The following is a 6,000-nucleotide window of genomic DNA, read 5'->3' on the forward strand; positions in this document are numbered from 1 at the left end:
CTGAGGTGTATGTGTTGTGTTACACATTATGGAGTGAGGTATTGCTCATTGCACATTATAAGTTATTGCACGAGAGAGTCACATTATAAAATAAAATATTACACATTATGAAGTATTGCAAGGTAAGATAAGGTGTACACACTTGAGGTGTATGTGCTGTGTGTAAGGTGCACAGTCCTGGGGTGTATGTGCTGTGTGTAAGGTGCACAGTCCTGAGGTGTATGTGTTGTGTGTAAGGTGCACAGTCCTGAGGTGAATGTGTTGCATTTCACATTATGGAGTGAGGTATTGCACATTATAAAAGTATTGCACAGAGAAAGTCACCTTATAAAGTACTGCACATTATAAATTATTGCACGAAGAGAGTCACATAGTAAAATAAATAGACTATAAAGTCAGAGCATATCTGAGTTCAGGGCGGTTATGGCTTTTGGAAAGAAGCTGTTTTTGAATCAAGTTGTCTTTGTCCTGATGCACCTGTAGCGCCTCCCTGAGGGCAACAGGTCGAACAGATCAAAGCCAGGGTGGGAGCTGTCCTTGATAATGTTCTTAGCTCTGCTAAGGCAGCGGGAGGTGTAAATGTCCATCAGGGAGGGGAGAGGGCAGCCAATGATCTTCTGTGCTGCCTTAACTACCCTCTGGAGCCTCTCCCTGTCTACAGCAGTGCAGCTGCCATACCATACTGTAATACAGTACGTCAGCAGGCTCTTGATGGATGAGCGGTAGAAGGTCAGCAGCAGGTTGGAGTTTAGGTTGTACTTCCTGAGGACTCTCAGGAAGTGTAGCCGCTGCTGAGCCTTCTTTTTTTTTTTTTTTTTTTTTTTTTTAAAGATATTTTTTTGGGCTTTTTGCACCTTTATTGGATAGGACAGTGTAGAGACAGGAAATGAGCGGGAGAGAGAGACGGGAAGGGATCGGGAAATGACCTCGGGCCGGAATCGAACCCGGGTCGCCCGCATTCATGGTATGGCGCCTTAACCACCTGAGCCACGACGCCCCCGCTGCTGAGCCTTCTTAATGACTGCTGTAATGTTTACTGACCAGGAGATGTCGGCAGAGATGAGGACGCCAAGAAACCGGAAGGTGTGGACCCTCTCCACATACTCATTGTTGATGTAGAGGGGGGCTAGGTCAGTGCTGTGCTTCCTGAAGTCAACAGTGAGCTCTTTATTTTTCTTGGTGTTCAGAGCAAGGTTATTTTCTGAACACCAGGCTGCCAACTTCAGGACCTCCTCTCTGTAGGCTGCCTCGTCTCCCTTTGAGATGAGTCCGACCACTGTGGTGTCGTCAGCAAACTTGACGATAAGGTTGTTGTTGTTGTTGTGGGTCAGACTACAGTCATGGGTGTAGAGGCAGTACAGGAGGGGGCTCAGTACACAGCCCTGTGGAGAGCCGGTGCTCAACGTGCGGGTGGAGGATAAGTGGGGGCCAAGTCTCACAGTCTGGGGCCGGTTGGTAAGAAAGTCCTTTATCCAGGCACATGTGAGAGGGGGGAGGCCAAGAGTGTCCAGTTTACTGATAAGAATGTCCGGGATTATTGTGTTGAAAGCAGAACTGTAATCCACAAAGAGTATGCGGACGTAGCTCTGCTGCTGCTCCAGGTGGTTCAGTACAGAGTGTAGAGCTACGGCGATGGCGTCCTCTGTGGATCTGTTCACGCAATATGCGAACTGGTAGGGGTCGAAGTCTGGGGGGAGGTGGTCCTTGATGTGCTGAAGAACTAGTCTCTCGAAGCACTTCATGATTACCGGAGTGAGGGCCACAGGACGGTAATCATTCAGGCTGGTGACGGGAGACTTCTTCGGCACCGGGATTATTGTAGCTGATTTTAGGCAGGGTGGGATGACTGCCTGAGCCAGGGAGAGGTTAAAGATCCTGGTGAAGGTAGGGGTGAGCTGGTGGGCACACGCTCTGAGCACCTTATCAGGTACTCCATCTGGGCCGGCAACTTTCTTGGGGTTCACTGCCAGGAGCACCCGTCTGACATCATGCTCCTGTACAGTGAATGGGGTGATGTACGAACTGTGTGGTGGTGGGGGCAGGGCTCGAGCAGATGAGTGCTGCTGAGATGTTTCAAAGCGAGCAAAGAAGCAATTTAGCTCCTCTGCCAGCGGCGCACTCCAGTCTCCTGTTGACGCATCACAGTCTCTGAAGTTCGTGATGTCTTGTATGCCCCGCCACACCTCCCGTATGTTGTTGCTGGACAGGTGGGACTCTATACGCAGCCTATGGTCCGCCTTGGCTTTTTTAATTTCTCTTTTTAGATCAGCTCGAGCGGCACTGTACAGAGCTCTGTCACCTGACCTGAAGGGAGCGTCGCGAGCCCTGAGGAGTGAGTGGACCTGGCTGGTCATCCAGGGTTTCTGGTTTGGGAAAACCCGGATGTTTTTATCCACCGTCACATTTCTAATACGGAACTTGATAAAGTTCAGTACCGTTCCTGTGAATGTCTCCAGCTCCTGGTGTTCAAATAAGTCCCAATCTGTCCATTTAAAGCAGTCCTTAAAAAGGACTATATGTACAGTCAAGTAAACAATTATCTACTAAAGAGAATGACTGAACTATAAACTTAATTATTTAATATACATTGTGTCAGTAATACCAGAATTATTTATGTAAAATTTGCAAATAAAATGTATTAATATTAAATAGTTCATAAAAATTACACAAAGTTCTATTTGACAAGTGTTGACATCACCTACAACATTACATTCCACCAAAGAAAATGACTTGAAATATAACAGCAGTACTAAGTCAGTATGTTAATTAAAATAGTAGGTTACATGTAATAAATTATATATAATCATGTCAAACAGTAAATGAAGGTTAGTAAAAGTTCCATTTGAGAAAAAAGTGTCGACACCACAAGCAGTGTTCGATCCAACTAAAGATGACTGAACCACATCAAGTATATTATGTAAACAAGGATAAGTGAAAATATTAATCAGTTATGAAGTTAAATTGAAAATCTTCCCAGTAATTCAGGGGTGTCCAAACTGATCCATAAAGGGCCGCGTGGCTGCAGGTTTTCATTCCAGCCATGCAGCAGCACACCTGATTTGGCTTATTCAATCAACTGACACACCCACCCTTTAATCAAGGGTGGGTGTGGCTGCAAGTATTTGACTGTGTGAAGACCAGGGGTTAAATTGGGCCGGGGCTGTCCGGGGCTGAGCCCCGGCACATAAGCTCGGAGCGGATGGCATATGATCACGCACACATCAAAAGCAACAAACCCTTTTCACGATTTTCAGTTCTGAATAATTAAAAATCGTTTTATTAATCAATAAACCCATGACTTTTATGAGATAGATCATAGTTTTCCTGATAACAAGACGACCTGTCAAAGCTATTTAGAACAGAACTTGCGATCAGAGATTCTGGTTTCTGGAACACTGCGTGGGTTGCCAATTCCGCTTTTTATAAGCGACTTTGGGGTTTCTTTTTTTGTGAGCTCGCTTTAAAAAAAAATCAGAAGTCGTGGTTTGCGTCAACATTTCTCCTTCACATTTTTCACCTGTAGGCATGTGACAAGATTTAACATGATATTGCTCAACCTACCTCTGTAAAGTCAGCTAACAACTTATTAAAATGCACCAGAATTCAGCAAATAACATGTATGATAATAAAAAACTTCTGGGGGAGGACCCCCAGACCCCCCACTAATCATTTCCTTCAAACCAATGTACAACAACCTGTACAATCTGTTACATTGGCCAACCAATCTACATTCAAACTGCCATAATGTGTAGGGGGGCACTACAAGACACACATAGGCCTACAACACACAGATAAGGTGTATATCTCTGTGCAATATGATATGGTTATCAAATTAGAGGGTTATTTTCCAAAAAGTATATTGGGGAAGGGCGGCGGGGGCAGGGGCGGGTACGAGGCAGAGCCCCCCCACATAACCAACCCCTGGTGAAGACAGTTCAGTTGATTGAATGAGCCAAGTCAGGTGTGCTGCTGCATGGCTGGAATGAAAACCTGCAGCCACATGGCCCTTTATGGATCAGTTTGGACACCCCTGCAGTAATTTATAACAAAAATTTAAATATCTTATTCCTTTTTGGAGTGTTCTTTGCTGTACAAAGATGTTGCAGATTTGGCACTAGCTATAATATCACTGCTTGGGTCGCAGTTGTAGCTCCTCATCACACTTCATTTTAATTTGCAGATATCCAGTTAATGTGTCTGCAGCCATATTTTTTCTGTCCTCAGTATGAATTTTCCTAACCAATGAAAAAGCCCTCTCACTATCTGCATCGCTATGTGGGAGGCACAGCATAACAGTAAAAAGTTGTTTCAGCCTTGGATACCTGGCAACACCCAGAGCAGCTTTTACATCAAAGACCTTTCCTCAATATACATTTTGTCATACTCTGCCCTGGACTTCCACTCCGGAGATTACTTATCTCCTAGGTCAGCGCTAATCTGGATCCGGGGTGGGAATTCCATCTAGCCTGCATTTCACTTCCTGGTTCTCTCTGCTGTGTATAAATAAGCCGTTCTCAGACCCTGACTTTGCTAGAATGTCTCATTTTGCTATTCTAGCCATTTCTGTGCCTTTTTTTTGGGGGGGTTCATGGGTTTTGCTCAAGCTATTTTTCTAGTTCATGTTTTTTTGCACTAAGGGTTTTTTCTAGTACATGGTTTTTGGACTTAGAGTTTTTTCTTGTTTATGTTTTTTTTTGCTCTAGTGTTTTTGTCCTTGTCTGTCTTGTGTTTTTGTCAAGTTTTTTGTCTCTTTTTACTTGGACTATTTTTGCTATTTGCTTTTGTCCTGTTGTTTACCTTTTTGCCATGCCCTTTTCCCTGAATTATCAACTTATTTATTGGATTACTGTCTGTGTTCTGCTTGTGGATCCTTCTCACCACACCTCCACCACCCCTAACAGTACGTTCTGGCCAACATGGATCCAGCAGAACTCACCTGTCTGAAAACGGCCGTACAGCAGCAAGGGACTCTCCTCAGGACCCATCAGCAAGACCTCCAGCAGATCACCCAGAACCTCGCCACCCAACTCTCTCTGATCCCACTCACTCAACCTCCTCACCACACAGATGCAGCGCTATCAAGCCGTGCCTACCCCTGCCCAGCCGTCTCCTACTTCAGCTCCTCTCTGCGAACCCAGACTTCCAGCGCCTCAGCCCTACAATGGAGAACCAGGTACTTGCAGATCATTCGACTTTCAACTGCTCTCTGTCAGGCTGGGAGGTGGCTAGAGAGCTCATGGAGCTGTGGCAGGGGTCCCGGTCTACCTCGGACTACGCCATCGAGTTCTGGACATTGGCGGCATCGTGCGGTTGGAACGAGAACGTCCAGGTCGACGCATTCCTGCATGGCTTGTCCAACGCCATTTAAGGATGAACTGGTATTGCGGGAACTGCCGTTGGACCTTTCCAGTCTTATGGACCTCGCCAACTGTATTGACGCCCAGTTCCAGCAATGGAGGAGAGAGAGCTGCCCCAGCTTCACCTCCCCTCCACCTCCCGCCTTGTCCGTCGGACCCATGCAGGTAGACCAGGTACGGGTGTCAGCGGAGGAACGACAGCGCAAGCGGAGCACAGGGGCCTGTTTCTACTGCGGTCAGCGAGGACACATCTGCCAAGCCTGCCCGCTAAAGGGAATGAGACCATCAGTGAATCAAGGGGCCTTGGTGGGCAACACTTGGAACCAGCCCCCCGCTGATCAACTGTTACTCCCTGTCATCATCCATGACAACCAGCATCACCATCTCCAGGCCCTCGTTGACTCAGGGGTGGACAAGAACCTGATCTCCACCGCCAAGCATCTGGGAATTCCACTACTCACCCTCGACATCCCTCTCACAGTCCTGACACTCAATGGCACCGGCTTGACCACCATCACCCACTTTATTGCCTTGCCGATTTCCGGCAACCACTCCGAAGCCATCCAACTCCATGTCATGAACAACCCCCACCCAGGATTACTCTGGTTAATGCAGCACAACCCCCACCTAAACTGGGCCAATA

This window comes from Neoarius graeffei, chromosome 17 (assembly GCF_027579695.1).
Source record: "Neoarius graeffei isolate fNeoGra1 chromosome 17, fNeoGra1.pri, whole genome shotgun sequence".
Classification (NCBI taxonomy): Eukaryota; Metazoa; Chordata; class Actinopteri; order Siluriformes; family Ariidae; genus Neoarius; species Neoarius graeffei.